Raw genomic sequence first — 22,877 nt, forward strand, 5'->3', positions numbered from 1 at the left:
TGTGTGTGTGTGTGTGTGTGTGTGTGTGTGTGTGTGTGTGTGTGTGTGTGTGTGTGTGTGTGTGTGTGTGTGTGTGTGTGTGTGTGTGTGTGAAATAAAATTAAATAATAAATGTAATGCATAATATAATATAAATAAATGTAATATATAAATTAAATATATACATTTTGCATACAGTACCATTGGGACAACTTGACCAAACCTAGACTACTTTGTTAAAGTAGATGTACAAGATATTTATAACTCTATAAAATGAGATACAACATGGAAAGCCAAACGAGATACAACATTATGTCCATTGTACTACACGAGTAATATTGTTTCTTGTTGACATTTTTTATTTTACTTTAAAAATGCATTATGAAAATATAAGACCTTCAGCAAGTCTGAATCCCAGGAACACCTTCTGCCCTTTCATCATCTTGCCCTTTAGCACAACATACAATCATATCTTGCTCCATAGAGACATCCAGGCTGATTATTACAGTTGGTTGCTTTGAATAAAGTGTATCAACTAGGTGACAAGTATCCAAGGTAACCTTCATCCTCTATGGGAATAACAAAGCAGTGCAACCTGTTTTGTATTACAAACATTACCTGGTGCTGAACCAAAATCAATACAGTCCGTGCTCCCAGACTCACCACCTTTTCATCCAAAGTCCAACTGCAGACCCGATACACCTCCACCAGTAATTGTCTGGAGCCTAGACTCACCATACGGCTCAATTTTCCCCTCAATTCTCGTCTTTATCGCATTTGCTGAATCCTGTTGAGAGAGTTTTGTGATTAGAGATGAGGGTTTGAGAGTGCAGACGTGTCTTTCTCCCACCAGGTGTTGGAGAACAGTGCTCTAGTTTCAGAGGTGCTGGAGAAAGAACAAGCACATATTTGAAGTCCATGCTGAGCCATAAACTGTCGCAGACTTCAAGAGGCTTTGAGGACAAGGATGTGTCCTTCTCTAGACTGCAGCAGATCTACAGAGGAACTACAGGCCAGCAGGTGGTTCTGAAGAAAGAGAATTCTCCTTTTAAGACCCATAGACTGAACTGCAAACATCAAATGGATCATTTAGCAAGCAGTCGAGTTTAAATACATCCACCCTACTGCTTAAATCATTCTCTGTCTAGTGCATATTTGCCGTCCTCCTGTCATTGTGAATAATGAAGGAAAAGAAACGCTGGCATTATTTTGCCTGCTCTACCCTGGATGACGTTAACATACTTTTGCTGCTTTTTTATCCTTCTTTTGAATCATTTTTCTTTCAGAACTGTCGAAATACAATGTCCAGTTGCGAATATTTTGAGTTAGACATGTTTTGTGACCATGGTCTATCTGATACAATAGTTTTTTGTGTGTGTGATAAACAGAGAAATTTAAGTCATATTATTCACCAGCACATGACCTTTGATTATGAGACACGGGACTAAAAACAATAGCTAAAGCGTTCGCAAGGACATAAACGTGAATTTTTGGGTCAACTTTAATCTGAAGTTTCTTAATGATCTCTTTTTGAATGCAAATGATTTTTACTACATATTGATATGTCTTTGCTATATGCTGTATTCTCTTAGTTTTCAATTGCAAACGTTCAATTGCAATTCTCAAATATACGCCAGAATTATTGACACATTACATATTATATTATATTACCCATACCCACATATTATATTATATTATATTATATTATATTATATTATATTATATTATATTATATTATATTATATTATATTACATATTATACTGTATATGTCTCTGGCATTGTTTTTCTTGAAAGATTCAAGACTCTAGAAACATTCAGTGGTTTTATTATTATATATGTTTTTTAAATGGGCTGTGACCTTAATCACTCTTTCACAGGCAGTGCCACTGAAAGCATATTTGTGAGGCTCAGCATTTCATAAAATCGAGGAAGGTTATTTAATAGATTTAACATTTTGGCTGATACCTAGGCAATTTCTGTGTCACCTTCTCTGCAGATGATGCAGTTTACACTGGAAGGCTGTAATTGGCCCGCGGCGTCTCTCCAGGCAGGTCCTGTCCAGTAATCCGTTAGGTGAGTTTATCTGGCCCGAGTCGTTTCTGACCGTGAAACTGTGATTCATACACCTGCAGCAGTCTGGAGAGTCCTGATTTCTAACACGCAGTCAGATTGGTAAGCTGTCAAAGCTGTTAATCAATATGGTTCCATGGCGGTTGGTAGTTCCAGTGTGTTTTATGTCTCTTAGGGGACTTCAACTCTATCGAGACTGCAGGAAAAAAAGAAAAACAACTAACAAGGCAATAAATATCTTTGCTTTTCCTCTATAACTACAATCAACACAACTGAAGAATGTGCTGGGCAGATCTTGAAAGGATTTGAGTTCACACTTAAAATGAATAACCCATGGCAATATCAAAAATAAGTGCAGTAAATAAATACATAAATAAACTACATTCTTAAGTTTGTCAAAGCAAGAAATTTGTTCAAACAAATTTAAGAAATAAGTTATGCATGCTATTTCAAAGGAAATCATTTCAATTTTCAATCAATTTTTTTAAATAATATAATATTGTGTGTGTGTGTGTGTGTGATATACTTCATTGAATGTACTTACTGCATGTAATATAATATTTTGCAGGGACCTGCAGTAAGAAAGTAAACGTTTCATGCTTTTAATTTCATGTTGACTTTTCAACAGATAAAAAGTGATTCATACTGACTGTAATCCTTTGGTGTTTCCTCCTGGTTTTGTTTTCTAAATTTTCAATCAGGTAAGCCTACCTTTGTTCACTACATGAAGCTTAATTATCATCAATGCTTGGCAATGTAGTATATGCTTTTCTTTGAGAGACATCCTGTACCGAAGAAAACAAACCAATAGTATTTTGTTCTAAGACATTTTCTTTTCTCCATCATCCATATGAGACTGTGTTGGCCACACACACACACACACACACATCTAGTTTCTCTTACAACTCAACATCAATAAGCATTTCTAATTAGAGTTTGTTGAAAATAACCTAAGTTAAGCAGCTCTGTTAGTAGTTTGTGGTTTTCTTTTTAGTTGAGGGAATTAATTATAAATGCCGCCAACATTTTATTATTAATTGAACTAACTGATTCTTCACTTTGATAATTTCCACTTTGAATTAAAACAAAACAGTTAAATGAGGCAATTCTGCTTTGTACACAATAGCCCATGTGAAATATTCCCCTTAATATTAGATTACAATTTTTGACATGAAAAAGCACTCAAATGTCATTTAATATCCTTTTTCATGTTTTAAGTGTGTGTGTGTGTGTGGTGGGGGTGGGGGGGTTGCATAATTAAAAAGGAAATGTGTCGACCGAAACGTGACTGCTGCGATCTCCTGCTCGTTGTTTTTCCCCCTAACTAAATTAAACTCAAACAATGACGCTATTTGTTCAGTTCTATTAAGATGCCTCAGCTAGGCAACAGTACAGTGCATAAGTCATATGAGGACGCTGAGTTTGCATCTGAGAACAGTGTCAGGCCTGACAGTGCTGTCAGCATGATCTGTGTTGTATGAGGGTAATATATATATATATATATATTTATAATGCAATACAAATAATATTTGTGTGCTATTATTATTACTATTACTATAATAATACTACTAATACTACTATTTGTTATTTCTATTATGCCTTTCTATTATGTCTTTTGTGGTATACTTTCTGGATATAACATTTTAAAGCTTTAAAGACACAATAAACAATCAGTTTGAATTTTCTCTGAAAGCAGTGTGGTTTATTTTGTGGGGCTGCATAAAATTTAAATCTGTTTATCTGTGTGAATAGTTTTGGCATATTTGGCAACATTTGAGGAAAAAAAATATCTGAAAAGAAAAAAATATCTAAAAAATTCTGAAAGAGAGTTGCTTACCTCATATAAGTCCAATACAAATAACAATGCTATACAAACTTTCTAAGCTGTCTTTTTTGCAAAGATTTCCACAGTTTTGACAGTAGCTTAACAGTTCCCTTTCTTGGTGTAACTATTGGAGCAGTGAGGCATACAGTGTGCTTTAGATGAAATCATTGAGAACACATTCAGACACTGGCCGTGAAACTGAAGGCAGCTGCCTCACTGCCCAGTCAGTCAATGACTTCAGACTGTGTTTTTCTACCAAGGCACGTCATTAGTCTGTTTTATAGACAGACTTCCAAGACATCATAACGTATAACCAAGAAGAAATACTGATGTAATGTCTACAATGCTAATTTCTCAGTAGAAATTGAGTCATGCAGTTTGTTGAGAAAAACTGAAATTTATGTACTATTTCTTTCCACTAATCGTCAAACTGCAAACACAGGATTGTGGGTTATCAAAGGATACATCTCCTTAATGCATTTGATATTATATTATATGACTTGTGCTTGATCTTATATAGTCGTGCAAATTTCTCTATGACTAATTTGGTTCTTCAAACTCATGCAAATTCAATTTGAATATCTGGATTTAAAAAAATGTGAGTTAACATGCTTATTAAAAATATCACATGTAGTAATACAAAGCAGGTTTGAGTTTATGGACATCATGCTATGATAAGCCCATAAGGAGCTTTGAAGAAAGGAAGAATCCAGGATCATGTCAGTAATCCAAAATGGAACTAGAAAGTAAAGTTCATTAGGACAAACTTTGATGTTGGCTTGACAAAGCCGTATTAAAATTTGAAAGTTTTATAAGCTTTAATTTTAGTGAAGTGGAAAGAAAGAAAGAAAGAAAGAAAGAAAGAAAGAAAGAAAGAAAGAAAGAAAGAAAGAAAGAAAGAAAGAAAGAAAGAAAGAAAGAAAGAAAGAAAGAAAGAAAGAAAGAAAGAAAGAAAGAAGAAAGAAAGAGCTAGCATGGATGGATTAACATGTTTTAACACATTGTTATCATGAATTTGCTAGCATAAATTAACATGTAGCTAACACGTTTTAACATCTTGCTAAAATGAATTAGTATTTTGCTGGCATGTTTTAACACATTGCTATCATGCATTATCATGGTGCAATCATGATTTAACATGTTGCTAGCATGATTTAGCATTTTGTTAACATCATTTAGCACATTTCTAACATGTTTTAACAAATTTTAAAATGAATTAACACATTGCTATGTTTCTAGCATGATTAACATGTTACTAACATGATTTAACACATTGCTAACATGTTTATAACATGTTTATAACATGTTTAGCATGTTGCTAACATGATTAGCATATTGATAGCATGTTTTACCTATGATAGTCACATAGCTTTGTTAGTGATAACTTAAAGAGAATATTGCAGGTAAAAAAAAAACTAAATTAATATATAACCTTGTATGAAAATATCATATGAAAAGGTAATGCAGGATTTAAAATGTTTTAAAACGACATAAGGGCACTAATTTAGTAGATAAAGTGAGCGTTTCTTGGACTGCTCGTAAAAACGGCTTTTTTTTCAACATCGCGTCATTTTACGTCACGCTAGGGAGCCTCAGCCTCGCCTCAGTGCAGAGTAGGCTGCCATTCAGTGAGAGCGGCCGTGAGTCAGTGTGTTTTCGGTAGTTTTTGTATTTCAATCTATCATCGCCATGGTAAATTATTGTGTTTGTGGAGGTTGCAAAAACTCCGGCCTGTCAGGGGATCGAGTCCACAGGTTTCCATAACAAGAAAAAGGACGGTGCTGTATATATCTTTCATGCCTGGTGCGGTTTGTGCAGGTGAAGAGACGGGATTTCTCTTCCGCATCGGCTTCGAGAAACGCGGTCGTGTGTAGCTTTCACTTCAGATCGTATGTAGCGTTCACTTCAGATCGTGTGTAGCGTTCACTTCAGATCGTGTGTAGCGTTCACTTCAGATCGGAGGATTATCATCCCGGCGATATGATGGAGTTTAACATGGGATGCCGAAGCAAGAATATTGATCGTCGTATACTGTACCAATGGCATCAAATAGTGTGATATAGGTAGTCATGCCCTGGCCTAAATAGAGGCAACTTGTAATTGAAAAACAAAATTACTAGGTTGATTAAATATTCAAATCTTTAATTTTCTGTTTATGTTATAACCCAGATGAAAAATATGTTTTAAAAATGTACTTGAGTATGTTTTTAGTTACAATAGAAATATACTCAAGTATAGTTTTTATACATTTAATAGTATACATCTACCCTAAACATACTAATGTCTGCTGGCCTGATATACGATGGTAATAATCTGTACAATATTGTGAGCACAGTGTATATCGTTAGCGAACGTGTATCTATAAGCACGTCTCTCACCAAGACACCTGTCCTGTTCTCCACTGGTTCTCCTCACACCACAACTCAATGTGTCTCTGACCGTTCTGTCTAACATTAATCCTGGCCTGTCCCTACTCTATTGGCAGCATAGCAGGCTCATAATTGTATGGCTGTAGTCCGTCATACGGGTAAGTATTTCCTCAGCGTCCGATATGTCATTGCGATCCATTGTTTTCCTGTTGTTTGAATCGACCGCTCTCCCGCCCGTTACGTCACGCCCGCCACACCCATTTTCAGACGCGGAAGTAAAATTTTCTCACAAAAACGACTCCAGAAGCTTCTGTAGCGTATTTATAAGAATATTTTAAAGAAAATCTAGTTCCTACATTATTTTAATATACATTGACTTGACTCGTTGGGTCCTCTAACCTGCAATATGCCCTTTAAATACTCGATAAGCCTTATTGTACAAAAGTTTTGACCCCCTCATTGAAAGTCAGAGACTTTTTGTAATAATAATAACCTTAAATAGTAGGTCAGTGTGTTGGCATTGTCAAGCCAACATATATATTTTTTTTTAAACTCCTAATTGACGACTAATCTGAATATCCATGGAGGTTACAGCCCTGTGTTTCTTGAACACTGGATTCATACACGCATTGATGCTGTCCCTTCAGCCTGCGGAGGAACCATTTTCAGGTTTTGGAAAGTCTTTATATAGCTACTCTTCCGCTTTATGCACTTTGATATGAAACTCCGGTCTGTGCCGCTCCGTAACCCCTGAACAAAGCCCTCGCTGTCTGGATGGATGTCTCTCGTTCAGTCGTGCCCTTGAAAGTGTGAAAAGCTGAGGTCAAAGGTGAGGTCTGAGACTGTACTTCATGAAAGATTAAGCAGCCCTCTCTTGTTTTGTATGCATAGTTAAAGCTGAGAGGAGTCTCCCACTGCTCTACACATTTATTTTTATCTGCAGGTTTGATCCGGCCCATTTACAGCTCAAATTTGATTAACTTTATGATTTAGCGTGGGAAGAGCCAGCAGAACATTCACTCCTGATCGCAATTATTCCTGTCACACTCTCCTAATTAGGCTGGAGGGAGGGGCTTGTCAGGTCACATGTGCACTTGTTGTCAATCACTCCTCACAAACATAACATATTAGATATGTCATCATAAATACACTATCATTCAAAAGTTTGGGATTGGTAAGATTTTTCCTGTTTTTAAAAGAAGTCTCTTATGCTCACCAAGGCTGCATTTATTTGATAAAAAAAAACAGTAATATTGTGAAATATTATTTGAATATATTTAAAAAGGTAATTTATTCCTGTGATGGCTACTGAATTTCAGCATTATTACTCCAGTCTTTAGTATCACATGATCCTTCAGAAATCATTCTATGCTGATTTGCTTTCTCAAGAAGCATTTATTATTATTATCAATGTTGAAAAAAGTTCAATTTCTTACAAATAATGAAAAATAATAATAAAATGTTTAAACAAAAATAAGTACGATTTTTGTTATATTTTATATCCACCTAAAAAACATCATTAGCTAATCTTTGAACAGCATTGTTTTTCACAAACACAGACGATGAAAAACCACAAGTAAACATTTGCAGTTTCGGGAAAGTTGGAATGTGCATTTCTGTTTTAAAAGGTTAAAAGCCCCTTGGCATTGAATAATACATGATGTCTGCTCAGTGAAACCATATTTACCTGGTAAATCGGAAAGGAGGCAGCCATTCTTTTTTTGTCTTGTTATGCTTTTCTGAGTTTTGACAATGGCAGATGTGGAGTTCAGTTACCAGATAGATGGAACGCAAACGCGCGCACACACACACACACGCACGCACGCATACACGCACACACAGTGGTTTCAGACCATGCATGTCACAGCAAAAATATATATCACGGCAGTGATATAGTGGGCTGCAAATGCTTTCAACATCTGCATCCAAATATACCTTCAGATTGCTTCTCTGTTGTGGTGTTGCATAATGCATGATGCTCTGCTACATAACTTGCCTGCAAAAAAATCAAATAAAAAATTCTTAACCAGAATTTTGGTATTGTTTTCCAGTAAGGATATGGAAGCATATGGTTAGCAATATTCAATTTGAAATGTAATATGTAAAATGGCAATGAAATACCATACCAATGAAATCGTCTCTGGTTACGTATGTAACCCTAGTTCCCTGAAGGGAACGAGAAGCTGCGTGACAACGCTTTGGGAACGCCCCTGCGTGAGTGCGTCATGAAGCACGTATGAAATCAGTCCAATGGCGAGACGGAATGTCATAGGCGGGTGACTTCATCGACCAGGAAACTATATAAGCACCCCAAACACAAGCGCGTCAGCTTCTGACAAGACTGAAGCAAGTGCTCACGGGCATGCTGGGAGTATGGCATAGACACGCAGCGTCTCGTTCCCTTCAGGGAACTAGGGTTACATACGTAACCAGAGACGTTCCCTATCAGGGAACTCGAGCTGCGTGACAACGCTTTGGGAACGCTAATACCAACGTCGCCACACGAGCAAGTGTCCGTCGTGTGAAGTCAGAGCGCACATTCGGACGAAAGAACCTGCGCCCCTGGAGTGGAGCTGAAGTCGAGATAATAAAACTTCACGAATGTGTGCGGTGAGGACCAACCTGCCGCATCACAAACATCCTGGATTGATACTCCTGACAGGATAGCCTTAGAGGCAGCCATACTCCTGGTTGAATGAGCCCGGACAGCCAAAGGAGAAGGCTGACCGGCAGACTCGTAGGCAAGTGAGATGGCCTTGACCACCCACTTGCTCAACCTCTGCTTAGATACTAGACAGCCCTTCTTAGGGGGTCCAAAGCAAACGAATAGCTGTTCGCTCTTTCTCCACAGGGCAGCTCTGTGGACGTATGCATCTAGGGCCCTAACAGGGCAGAGCAGATTTAGTTTCTCTTGGTCCGACGTCAGAAATGGAGGAGGACAGAAAGCCTGCAGTACAATAGGCCTGACCACATTGGTTGGTACCTTGGGAACGTATCCTGGCCTTGGGAGGAGGAAAGCCTTCACCATGCCCGGTGCAAATTCCAAGCACGAGGGAGAGACCGACAGAGCTTGGATATCTCCTATTCTTTTTAATGAAGATATAGCCAGAAGAAAGATAGTTTTAAGAGTGAGGAATTTCTCAGAAACTTCTTCAATGGGCTCGAACGGTGCTAGAGAGAGACCTTCTAGAATAACCGCCAGGTCCCAGGTCGGCACCCTCGTGCGAACTGCTGGCCTTAGCCTCAGAGTGCCACGAAGGAAACGGGTTACAAGTGGGTGTCTCCCGAGAGAAGCTCCACTCAAAGGGACGTGGTAAGCAGATAAGGCCGCCACATACACCTTCAGTGTGGAGTGGGATAACCCTGTGGAGAAACGCTCCTGAAGGAATTCCAGCACTGCACCCACCGGGCAGTTGACTGGGTCCAACTGGTGTTCTCCACACCAAGAGGTGACATTTTCCACCTCAAGGCATATAATTTCCTGGTGGCCGGAGCTCTGGAGTGGAGGATGGTCTCCACGACCTCAGTCGAGAGACCAGATTCTATGAGCTGGGCCCCCTCAGAGGCCAAGCTCACAACCTCCATAGATCTGGGCGGGGGTGAAGTATCGACCCGCTCGCCTGAGAGAGAAGGTCCCTCCTCATCGGAATCTCCAGAGGAGAGCCGTCGAGGAGAGAAATCAGGTCCGAAAACCAAACTCGGGCCGGCCAGTACGGGGCTACCAACAGTAGACTGACCCCGTCCCGGCGAACCCTCTCCAGAACTCCTGGGAGCAGAGCAATCGGGGGAAATGCGTACAGGCGTGACCTCGGCCACTCCTGTACCATCGCGTCCAACCCCAGAGGGGCTGGAGGACTTAGGGAAAACCACAGTTGGCCGTGTGATGTTTCCCTGGATGCAAATAGGTCTACCTCGGCACGACCGAAATGTTTCCATAGGAGCTCCACCACCTCGGGGTGGAGTCTCCACTCCCCGGGCCTCGGCCCCTGCCTCGACAGGATGTCTGCCCCCTGATTCAAATATCCCGGGATATAAATTGCCCTCAATGAAAGAAGCTTCCCCTGGGACCATAGAAGGATCTGGCGAGCCAGCTTGTATAACGGGCGCGAACGCAGACCCCCCTGATGGTTTATATAAGAGACCACCGATGTGTTGTCTGAGCGGACAAGAACATGGTGACCTCTCAGGTCTGGGAGGAAGTGTTTCAGAGCCTGAAACACAGCCATCATTTCTAGACAATTTATGTGCCAATGAAGATGATGGTCCTGCCACAGACCCTGGGCCGAGCGACCACTCATGATCGCCCCCCAGCCTGTGAGAGAGGCGTCCGTCGTTAGTGTTACACGACGACACGGAGCCCCCAACACAGGACCTAGGGACAGGAACCAAGGTTCTTTCCACATAGCCAGAGCACGGAGACACCGTCGCGTTACCCTGATCTTGCGGAGCGGGTTTCCCCTCGGGGAAAACCCCTTGGTCCTGAGCCACCACTGCAGTGGTCTAATGTACAGCAGGCCGCAAGGTATAACGTTGGACGCTGCTGCCATCAGACCCAGAATCCTCTGATATTCTTTTACAGTGAGTGACTGGCCTAGCTTTGCCTGTTTGACGGCTAAGAGAATCGAAGCTATACGAGCAGGAGACAGACGTGCCTGCATCGTCGTTGAATCCCAAACCATGCCCAGAAAAGTGGTCCTCTGTACTGGAGAAAGCACACTCTTTTTGGCGTTGAGCCTCAACCCCAACTTTTTGATATGGGCGAGAACGACATCTCGATGCCGAATCGCCTGATGCTCCGATTGAGCCAGAATCAACCAATCGTCGATATAGTTTAAAATGCGGATGCCCTGGAGTCGCAGCGGAGCCAGAGCTGCATCCATACATTTCGTGAAAGTTCGGGGAGACAGTGCTAGGCCGAACGGAAGAACCCGATACTGGTACGCTTCGCCCCCGAAAGCGAACCTCAGGAACTTCCTGTGTTGTGGAAGGATGGAAATGTGGAAATACGCGTCCTTTAGATCTATCGTGACAAACCAGTCCTCGGACCTGATCTGTGACACGATCTGCTTGAGAGTAAGCATTTTGAATTTGAGCTTCCCTACTGAGCGATTTAACAGGCGCAGATCTAAAATTGGACGCAACCCCCCATCCTTCTTTGGAACTATGAAATATCGGCTGTAATAACCCAACTCTCTGCTGGGAGGAAGAACTCGTTCTATAGCCTCCTTCAGCAGGAGAGTTTTCACCTCCTGTTCCATAACCAGAGCCTGCTCGGGGCCCACCACTGTGGGCAGAACCCCTCTGAAGCGAGGCGGGCGTGATCTGAACTGAATCGCGTACCCCTTCTCGATAGTCTGCAGGACCCAATGAGATACATTTGGAAGGCTTTTCCACTCTGCCAAAAATTCTACTAAGGGTACCAGTCTCTCGAGACTGGCCTCTGGAATATTTTGCGTGGCAGACACAGTGCCCTGTAACGGCGCACCGGCAGGGAACAACTGGTCTGACCGCTCTAAACCGCTCCTCAGAGCGGGCGAGCGTCCCTCGGGAAAGCGCTCGCTGGGACCGTCTACGCCCCGGCACGCAGGCGGGGTTGGCAGAACGGGCCCCTGAGGGCACCGAGACAGAACGGGCGCCGTGTACAGCGGCGAACACCTTTCTCTCTCGGTGGGGACCACCCTCAGCACCCTGACACCTTTGGCGTCAGGACTTCTTCGACGAAGCCTTCTTGGCGACAATAACCGTCCTCAGATCGGCTTTGCCCCTGGAAGACCTCGTCTGAGAGCGCCGCGCCTCGGCCCAGTTTTGCTGGGGAGGAGCGCGAGACGCGACACTCTTCTTTTGTTGCGCCCTGTGTGAGGAGCTACTCGACGGCCGGGGCTGCTCCCGCCCAGCAGCCCCGGAGACATGGACACGGAGGGGGAGAAATTTCTGGAGCGCCGCCGCCTGCTTTTTTTCCTCCTGAAACCTTTCGATGACCGAGTTTACCGAGTCACCAAAAAGGTCAACAGTCGAAAGCGGGGCGTCCAGTAAAAAAGATTTATCTTTATCTTTCATGTCTGATAAGTTCAACCATAGGTGCCTCTCCGTAGCCACCATAGCTGACATAGAGCGGCCGACTGATCTGGCCGTCTCTTTGGTGGCACGGAGAGAAAGATCAGCTGCCTGACGTAGTTCACGGATCACATCTGCACCGATTTCATCCCCTTCACTAATGTCTTGCAACAGGTCTGCCTGATATGCTTGTAGGATGGACATAGTATGCAAACACGCTGCCGCTTGACCTGCCGCCGAGTAAGCTTTGCCCACCAAAGCCGAAGTATTTCTTAATGGCTTGGTGGGCAACGCCGGTGTCTTAAAAGACGATGCTGTATTTGGAGAAAGATGGCTCGCTAAAATCTCCTCAGCCTTAGGCATCGCCCTGTAACCAAAGCTCTTAGCACCAGAAATATTAGAATAAACAGATGTTTGTTGAGTAAATATTCTGGCTGACACCGGTCTATTCCATGATCTCGACATCTCGGTGTGGAGATCAGGAAAGAACGGAAGACACCGGCGTGGAGGTGCAGCCCGAGATGGCAGAAATCTCTCATCTAGTTTACTTCTTGAACGAGATTCCTGTCTTTCAGCTGGCCACTCAATGCTTAGTTTTTCTACAGCTCGAGTGAGCACCTCCATCAGCTCCTCACTAGCAGGAGACTGAAGTGACGAGTCCCCAGTCTCTGCTGTATCAACACTTTCAACATCCAATTCCTCAGAACTGGATAGTTGAAGTGTTGGTGCCTCAGCCTGGGGGGAAGAAACCGCAGCGCGTGCTTCCACACCGGGATCTGAGGCACTGGATCTACCAGGTAAGGGCTGAGATAAGGCAGAGCCCGTCTCAATCCCCGCTGATAGATCCATTTGCGATCCCCACGATTGAAGCCTCCGATGTGCCTCGGCAGCAGCGGGACCCGAACCGCGGGGAGCGCGCACCGAACCACTCTCCTCGAAGAGGGCTCGGCGGGAGCGGAGCGTTTTCAGTGACATACGCTCGCAATGCTCGCAATCAGCTCCCTCGAGAGCTGACTGGGCATGCTGCACTCCCATACAAACAACACACAGATCGTGAGTGTCCCCACCCGTGATATAACGTGGGCAGGGATGAACACACTTTCTGAACTGCTGTTCGCTCGCCGTAATATTGTCTCTTTATAGTTTTTTTTTTTTTTTTATATATATGTGAAAAACTCCTGCCTAGCAATTTCTAAGGACAGACAAAAACACTTTGAGACAGAGACTGATATATTTCACACACAGAGCGCTTGCTGAAGACTTCAGAAGCTGACGCGCTTGTGTTTGGGGTGCTTATATAGTTTCCTGGTCGATGACGTCACCCGCCTATGACGTTCTGTCTCGCCATTGGACTGATTTCATACGTGCTTCATGACGCACTCACGCAGGGGCGTTCCCAAAAGCGTTGTCACGCAGCTCGAGTTCCCTGATAGGGAAGTACATTTAGAGCAAAATTATCATTCAAATTCAATAATATAATTTACATTTGCTATTTCCTACACTCATTTTAACTTATAATTGAAACATATATTTAAATGTTTTATAAGTTGCATTAAAATGAAAATGTATTACAGAAATGATTAGATATGTTTAACGTGTTCAAGCAAAAATTGTTGTAAAATTGTAATTTAAATGTTATTTTTCTTCATTGCATTTACACTCACAGTTAAAGGGGTCATATAATGGTACATGCACTTTTACAAGTTGATTGTACTGAAATGTGTGTTGGCAGTGCCTGTACACAACCATCATATAATGATAAAAATCCATCCAGTGGTTTTGTTTAATCTCCTTATGTTTTCCCCTGCCTCAAATCGAGCCATTCGAGCCTTTGACGTCACAAGTTCGCACGCCCCTCCCACGATTGTTGATTGACAGGACTCGAGCGTTTCAACACAGACCCGCCCTCGCTCATGAGGGAGCTGTCAATCATAGTCTGCGTGGCGCGGTCATTGTTGATATGCTGGAGCACTGTCTATGAGCAGAATGGCGTCTAAGCGATTGTGGTGTTCTGTTCTTGGGTGTAATAACGAACACAGCAGTCATTTTAATGTTCCTAAATCCGAACCGCTGAAGACGCAGTGGCTGTGTTTGTTTTCGAAGGGAATATTCTCCACGAGCAACGTCAATGCTCTCATGTTTGCGCGAATCATTTCTCACCAGACTGCTTTATAAACGAGGGTCAGTATAAAGCTGGATTTGCTAAGACATGAAAAAAGGATCGGTACCAGATATTCGTGTTCCTGCTGAATCTCCAGAAGAACGGAAGTGAGTTTTATTAAACTTTATATTAATATGTTAATCTTTGCAAATCGCTAGCTGCATGCTTCACAATGAATGCGTCTAAGGTTTACACTCAGGGTACATTACGGCATGTTTTCTATGTATGACGTTCTCAATATAATTCATTATCCCACGTTTATACTGAACAACGCGTTATGGTTATTGTGTTATTGAGTTACAAATGGTGTACGCACAGAACAGAGAGGTGGGGTGAGCAAAGCTCATTATCATTTAAAGTCATATGCACTGAAACGGCGTGCTGAAAACAGAGCTGTTTTTGACCAGGTAAAATAAGTGTTTTCTTACAATACTAATGAGAATTTTTAATTAAAGTATATTACAAACTTTTAATTTAGACCCTAAAGAATCATATTAGCTTGTACAAAAATGGCATTATATGACCCCTTTAAGACACTTGCAATTTCATTTTCAATAAATTTTACATAATCAATATAGCAAAATTCAATGTGGATCTGAAAATGCATACCGAGCCGATTACGTCCCTGCCCCGTCCTGTCAATCACTGCATCAAGGCGGGCTGCGGTTGGAAACATCCCGGCGCCAGAGCTATTAACAGCATTACATTTACTGTCAGATGAAGTGGAGCTTATGCTACCCATTAAGATATCATGTTTAATACAGTATAGGCCTATCTTAATATAGAATACTCAGTGACCACTTTATTAGGTCCATCTGTTCAGCTGCTTGTTAATCTAATCAGCCAATCACATGGCTGCAAATCAATGCATATAGGCATGTAGATATGGTAAAGACGATCTGCTGAAGTTCAAACTAAACATCAGAATGGGAAAGAAAGGTGATTTAAGTGACTTTGAACGTGGCATGCTGTTGGTGACAGACGAGTTGGTCTGAGTATTTCAGAAACTGCTGATATACTGCGATTATCAAGCACAAATATAGGGTTTACAGAGAATAGTCAGAAAATTAGAAAATAGTGAGTGGCTGTTCTGTGGGTGAAAATGCCTTGTTGATGCCAGAGGTCAGAGGAGAATGGCCAGACTGGTTCAAGCTGATAGAAAGGCAACAGTAACTCACCACTTGTTACAACCGAGGTCTGCAGAAGATAATCTCTGAACGCACAACACGTCCAGGTCCAATCTTGAAGCAGAAAAGCTACAGCAGAAGACACACCGGTGACACTTTTGTCAGCTGAGAACAGAAAACTGAGGGTATAATTCACACGGGCTCACCAAAATTGGACAATAAAAGACTAGAATAAACGTTGCCTGGTCTGATGGGTCTCGATTTCTGCTGCGACATTCAGATGGTACTGTAGGGTCAGAATTTAAACTACATGAAAGCATGGATCCATTCTATCCTGCCTTGTATCAATGGTTCAGGCTGCTGGTGGTGTAATGGTGTGAGGGATATTTTCTTAGCACACTTTGGGCCCCTTAGTACCAATTGAGCATAAATATTTTTGGAAGAGCGATATTTATCGGCAAGCGGAGTCGACGGGAGATGTGATCGGTGGCTCCACATTGTGTGTATTTGCACTCCATCATCATTTTTACAATAGGGATGATCAAACTACTGTAAATGTACTACAAAATCAATCTCTCATCAGAGCCAGAAATAATTTCATTCAACCCAGTTCTGCTCTATACCTCGTATACTAGGTCACATTTTGCCACTTGCAAAATCAATTTCCTCAGCACTGCAATATTTTCCAAAGTTTAATTACTTTCAATAAATGGGAAATAGACATTCTCAAGGTGAAAGAGCTCAATTTCACTCACAGAGATCTGTTTGTTAGTGCTGAATTATATTGTTTCGCAGCAGAAAATAGTTCAATGCCTTGGCGTCTTTTCCACCTATTTTTCCGGCAAGCTGACAGTGTCTTTCAAGTCAAGTATGACATCGCATTACAAACAGCATCTGTAAATAAAAACAGATTTTTCTATTTACATATACAATTACATATTTCCATGCCTAAAACGTTTTTTTTTTTTGTCTTTCCTCATTCTATGCTACATAGATTTTACTTCCATTTCCTAAAATGTCTTAAAAGACAATGATGTTAATATGATACAAATATGAAAGTTATTGTAAATATGAAGCAATTATCAATATTACATGAATGCATTTGGCAGACACTTTTATCCAAAACAAAATACATTTACATCAATTACAAATGTTATCAATTCATGCATTCCCTGGGAATCGAACCAATGACCTTTGTGTTGCTAACGCCATGCTTGCAATTTAAATTAATTTGGTGTTTAATCCTATTATTTTTTTAATGATGCGAACAACTACAAAACATTTGTTGTTGTAAATTAATCAGTGAAGGAGATTAATATTTAATTTATTTTATTTTAAATTAAAAGTTTGGTTTCACTTTGGGTGGCCCCTTTAAGTTGACTATAAGTAATGTTGCACCTACATCTACTAACTCTCACTAGAGTGTTAGTAGAGTATTAGTAGACTGGTAGGGTTAGGGTTAGAATAAGTTGACATGTAGTTGCAAAGTTACTTATGGTCAGTAGAATGTCTGTTGGAGGATCAACACAATAAAGAGTTAGCAGATATTAAGCAGACAGTCTACTGATACTCTAATGAGAGTTAATTGACATGTAGTTGCAAAGTTACTTATAGTCAACAGAATGTTCAAAAGGGACCATCAAAATAAAGTGTTACCAAAAGTTTAAATTCAATTTTAATGATGTGAAAAATTACAAAAACATTTTTTATGTAAATTAATTAGTAAAAAAGAATTAAGAATTAACATCCAATCCCTCAGCTCCAGAATCCTCAGGTCCTCCCACTCTTTCCCTTTCCACATGACAATGACAACGTGGCAGATGTAGTATGTCAGAGTTTCAAGGTGCATTCACACCATGTTGTAATAACCATAATTGCGAGATTTCAACTCGTAAAAAGCATTCACGTTCTCGTAGAGCTCGTAATTACAGCTTGTAAGATGGGAATTTTCGGAGAGCTACTTGTACCAGGTGACCGCTGTACCACCTGACCACTGCAGGTTCATTTGGGTGTTGATAGTGTTGCCATAAAAAGGCCTTTTTCCCAGTTCAAAACCCAAATGGCACCAAATGAAACGACCCATAGAACAAATCAGTGCAACCAAAAGACTGAATCAACCAATCTGCATCATGTATAAGCAATCTCAACCATGCAGTCATCCCACGTTACATTAGAGAAGGAAATAAAAACCTGTTCTTTTGATGTGAATTGATCTGCTCCAAACGGGAGTGTGACTTCAAACACAATTCTCCTGGTGAGACAGGAAATAAGAAACAGAAAAACAAAGAGCGAGCATTGAAATGGATGAAATGAAAAGGAAAGAGAAGGGCAAAGGCTTCTTCTGACATAACAGTTTCTAAAACCATTCATGTTAAAATCCATCTCGCATTCCATACACAGAGACAGCATAAGCATGTTGGTTTCTTTGAATAATATAAACACTGTGTAGTGCACAGCACAAAAAGTGCTTCAACAGTACAGGATACATGTGTCGCTGCTCCTTCCTCCAACCAGTGAACCAGAATCGATCGAAGTCGTCCGCCATCATGACGGACATATCAATTCTCGAAATGCTCTGTGTGGAACGAGGAGGTCGGAGAGATAGGATGCTTCCAGAGGAGCTTACAGTGAGGAAACACATGTGCATCCTTGACTGAAGTCTTTTCAAATGTGACCTGCAAAGTATAAGCTTCAGTAACAGTTACAACATTAATCTCTATGCAAATATAACATGAAAATTCTGTAAAAAAAATATTTTGTGAAAAAAAGAAATTCTGTCAAAAAAGTTATATAATGTACCTTTAAATCAAAAAAAGAAAAAAGTCAGCATATTTTTTTTGTTGTTGATAATAAGAGAACCCTAGTGAAAAAGAGTATACTTTATTGTATTTGAAATATATTCCCTTTTTCAATAGTACATTGCAAATATAGTAACACAAATTTTTACTATCTTTAAATATATTAGCATCATGCTTTTACTTATGTTTTCACAATACAACTTTTAACACATTTTAAAATAATTGTACTTTAGTATATTTTCTGAAAATATATTTTAGAAAAATAGCCTATACTTGAAGTGAAAATTCAGTTTATTTTTTAAAAGTGTAGGCTATTTATTTGCACTTTATTAAAAATATATTTTAGGTATATTTTAACTGTGTGCTAGAAATTATCATTGTAACAATGCATTGAAAGTATACTTTCAAAATACATTATAGTATACAATAGTATTTTGTACAAAGTATAGCTAAGTTTTGTCTAATAATGTACATTTGTTATTTATTAATTGTTTTCACACGATAGCCTCGTGGGCAAGTGCACCGGCATGTGCTTCGGGAGACCCGAGTTCTCGGAGATTTGTGGGATGCACATCCAGGGCACGAAGCTCCCGTTCCACCACATCCCAAAGATGCTCTATTGGGTTGAGATCTGGTGACTGTGGGGGCCGTTTTAGTACAGTGAACTCATTTTCATGTTCAAGAAACCAATTTAAAATGATTCGAGCTTTGTGACAGGGTGCATTGTCCTGCTGGAAGTAGCCATCAGAGGATGGGTACATGGTGGCCATAAAGGGATGGACATGGTCAGAAACAATGCTCAGGTAGGCCGTGGCATTTAAACGATGCCCAATTCGCCTTTGGCTAAGCCCCGCCCCCCTTAGTTACTGTTGCTACGTCCGACAAACAAGCTTCATCTGGGCTCTGGTATCAACATGGCTTATGCTGTGACAGCTCTTCCTGCTGAAATATTATCAAACTTTTATAAAGCAGCAAATAAAGTGTCCGATAGAAGTAGGCAAAAGGGCTGCAATATACGTTCGAAGGCTATATTCACGACATACAGGTGAAACGCAAGGAACAACAAGGCATCCAAATAGAGGCAAAAGCATACAAAAAATGAACAGTCAAAAAATGAACCACCGCATATCCTACTAATCGAGACAGAGGCTGGGACTAACAATATCAAGGAGCAACACTGTTCATGCAAAGCTGGGTAGGTCTCTATTCACTTCTATAATCGTTATTACAAAGAAAACGAACTACGCGAGTATAACGTTGTATTTATTAGCAGCGTGTGCTAGACGACACTTGTCAGGATTTGACTTCGGTTTGGGAAGGGAAAAAAACGGACACCCCCCTCCAACCTCTCTGGGAAACGCGTATCTGTGTTACAAATGCCCCAGGCACAACGTTTAACCATATTTTTGATAAAACTACGACGGTAATAGCCGGCCGAGACCAAAAATATGAGACGCCTGTGTTAAAGTCAATGGAGCGCTGTGAAAAAGTGTCGGAGCGCTGTGAAAAAGTGTCGGAGAGCTGTGAAAAAGTGTCGGACCACTGTGGGAGCTCGTTCTTGGCTGCGCTGTGATTGGTCAAGCTACATTCTAGGGTATGGCTTAGCCAAAGGCGAATTGGCACTAATGGGCCTAAAGTGTGCCGAAAAATCATCCCCCACACCATTACACCACCACCACCAGCCTGCACAGTGGTAACAAGGCATGATGGATCCATGCTCTCATTCTGTTTACGCCAAATTCTGACTCTACCATCTGAATGTCTCAACAGAAATCGAGACTCATCAGACCAGGCAACATTTTTCCAGTCTTCAACTGTTCAATTTTGGTGAGCTCTTGCAAATTGTAGCCTCTTTTTCCTATTTGTAGTGGAGATGAGTGGTACCCGGTGGGGTCTTCTGCTGTTGTAGCCCATCCGCCTCAAGGTTGTGCGTGTTGTGGCTTCACAAATGCTTTGCTGCATACCTCGGTTGTAACGAGTAGTTATTTCAGTCAAAGTTGCTCTTCTATCAGCTTGAATCAGTCGGCCCATTCTCCTCTGACCTCTAGCATCAACAAGGCATTTTCGCCCACAGGACTGCCGCATACTGGATGTTTTTCCCTTTTCACACCATTCTATGTAAACCCTAGAAATGGTTGTGCGTGAAAATCCCAGTAACTGAGCAGATTGTGAAATACTCAGACCGGCCCGTCTGGCACCAACAACCATGCCATGCTCAAAATTGCTTAAATCACCTTTCTTCCCCATTCTGACATTCAGTTTGGAGTTCAGGAGATTGTCTTGACCAGGACCACACCCCTAAATGCATTGAAGCAACTGCCATGTGATTGGTTGATTAGATAATTGCATTAATGAGAAATTGAACAGGTGTTCCTAATAATCCTTTAGGTGAGTGTATATATGTGTGTGTGTTTTTTTATTTTTTATTTTTTCATGCATCCCTGAAGCACATGTAATTTCTCTCACTCTTCTAGTCTAAATGTACCAACTCCTGCCCTAGATAGAAGGCTTCTCTCAGCTAGTTTCATCTCTGGCATGGAAACGTAATTACAACTCAAGTTGCATTACATGATGCCCAGAAGTGGTGACCACACACATGAGGAGAAAACTCTGATTGAATGTCTTCTCTTCATCGTCTCTTACAGCATATTGCCTCTCAGGCCCCATGAGCTTCCACTCGCTTTGCTTTGAGACGTGTTTACCTGCAACTTCTTGCTGAGCAAGATGGAACTTTCTGCTTGAACTGCAAACATCAGACTTTTCTGAAGAAACTGCGTCTATGCCCCACAGAACAGATCAACTATTCAGAACCAGAGGAAAAAAAAGAGAACAAACCATTGAGTCAGTCTCACGAGTGTTTTAAGCCATTTTGATGTTTCTCTCATAACAATCCATATAGTTAAAGATAATATTTTTATTTTAATAATAAAATACATTTCTATATTCCTTTGAGATATTGTGTGGTTTGTGTTTCTTTTAACTGATTCTGCGAGTTTGTCTTAAAGGAATAGTGAAAATTCTGTCATTTTCCTACCCTCAAGTCGTTTCAAACCTGTATGAATGTCTTTCTTCTGTTAAACACAAAGGAAGATATTTTGAAGTATGTCGGTAACCAGACAGTTGATGGACCCCATTGACTTCAATAGTAGGAAAAAATACTACAGTATGGCTGTCAATGGGGTCCATCAACTGTTTGGTTACCAACATTCTTCAAAATATCTTGTGTTCAGCATGCAGAAGAAAGAAATTCATACAGATTTGAAACAACTTCAGGGTGGGTAAGTTCATTTTTAAGTGAACTATTCCTTTAAGCCACATTAATCATGTAAGAGTTCTGAAGTCTTGCAAACAATATCACAGGGTAGTTATTTGCTGAATCTTACTTTACTATAACTGTCACAAATTGCTCCGAAGCACAGATTGAGGTAATCCACAATCGTAATCCTTACGACAGGCAAAACCACAGTGAAGACAATCCAAAACAAGCAATAGAGTAAAACGCACAGGAGACAAGCGTAAGCACTCAGAAATGCAGTGACACATACAAGACTTTGCAGAGAATGACTAAATAAACAGGGCTTAATTAGACAGATTTAACAGGGTAATGACACACAGGTGCAAGTGATCAAACAATAATGAGTCCAGGCAATGGGTTATGGGAAGTGTAGTTCATGATGGGAAAGCCAATGAGACGGGAGGAGTGCCCTCTAGTGGAAATCAAGGGCACTCCAACTGGTGGATGTAACAATAACACAGCCAGATCTGGGTAAATTACTAACAAATTGTAGGCAGTTACTGATTCCAAATTACATGACAAAAATAGTAGTTAGTAACGTAATCCATTACATTACACATTTAAGGATATATAATCAGACTACTTTTTGATTACTCTTAGATTACTTTTGACCTAACTCGTTTATCACATTGACTTGAATAGAATAAACCTGTACCATTTTGATATAAAAATACAAAGAGAAAGAAAATATATTCCATTCTTTGTTATCAACAACATGAAGTGCATTAAATATTACATTACATCAGAGTTTCCCAGACTGGCGTTTGTCATGGAACTTAAGGGGGTTAATGAGTTTAATGAAAAGCTATTAATTAATTATCATACATTTTTTTTATTAAAATAATTAAAAATAAAGGCAGTTCAGATAAAACACCAGGGAGAATCAATGAATTATGAATAATTTATTGCCATTGTGAGAATAATATCATGTAAATCAATAAAAAAGAACTCTATTCTGATTACGAGTATTTTAAAACGTAATAAAATCTTATTACAAGTTCTTAATTTTTGGAATCTGATTAGGTAGCCTAATCCAGATTAGATGTAATCAGTTACTTCCCAGGACTGAACACAGCAATAAAAAGTTAAAGGTAATTTTACCAGCCGGTGTTTGCATGTTCCCTCTGGGGATCCAACGCATATTCCTGTGCAATATAAAATAAACCAATGCAGCTCCGTATACTGTCGAAACGTTTCC

At 40.7% G+C, this 22,877-nt stretch overlaps 1 long non-coding RNA gene across 1 annotated transcript; it reads right to left on the minus strand.

Annotated features, from left to right (window-relative positions):
• Positions 1 to 437: 437 nt before the first annotated feature.
• LOC130102973 (uncharacterized) lies at positions 438 to 15,150 on the minus strand. The gene is made up of 3 exons (XR_008809309.1): positions 15,069 to 15,150; positions 1,966 to 2,246; positions 438 to 766 (listed from the first exon to the last, which is right to left on the minus strand). It is a non-coding gene; the product is annotated as an uncharacterized LOC130102973 (long non-coding RNA).
• Between the last annotated feature and the right edge of the window lie 7,727 nt (positions 15,151 to 22,877).

This window comes from Rhinichthys klamathensis, unplaced genomic scaffold, assembly GCF_029890125.1.
Source record: "Rhinichthys klamathensis goyatoka isolate OS25496 unplaced genomic scaffold, OSU_Roscu_1.1 h1tg000281l_1, whole genome shotgun sequence".
NCBI lineage: Eukaryota > Metazoa > Chordata > Actinopteri > Cypriniformes > Leuciscidae > Rhinichthys > Rhinichthys klamathensis.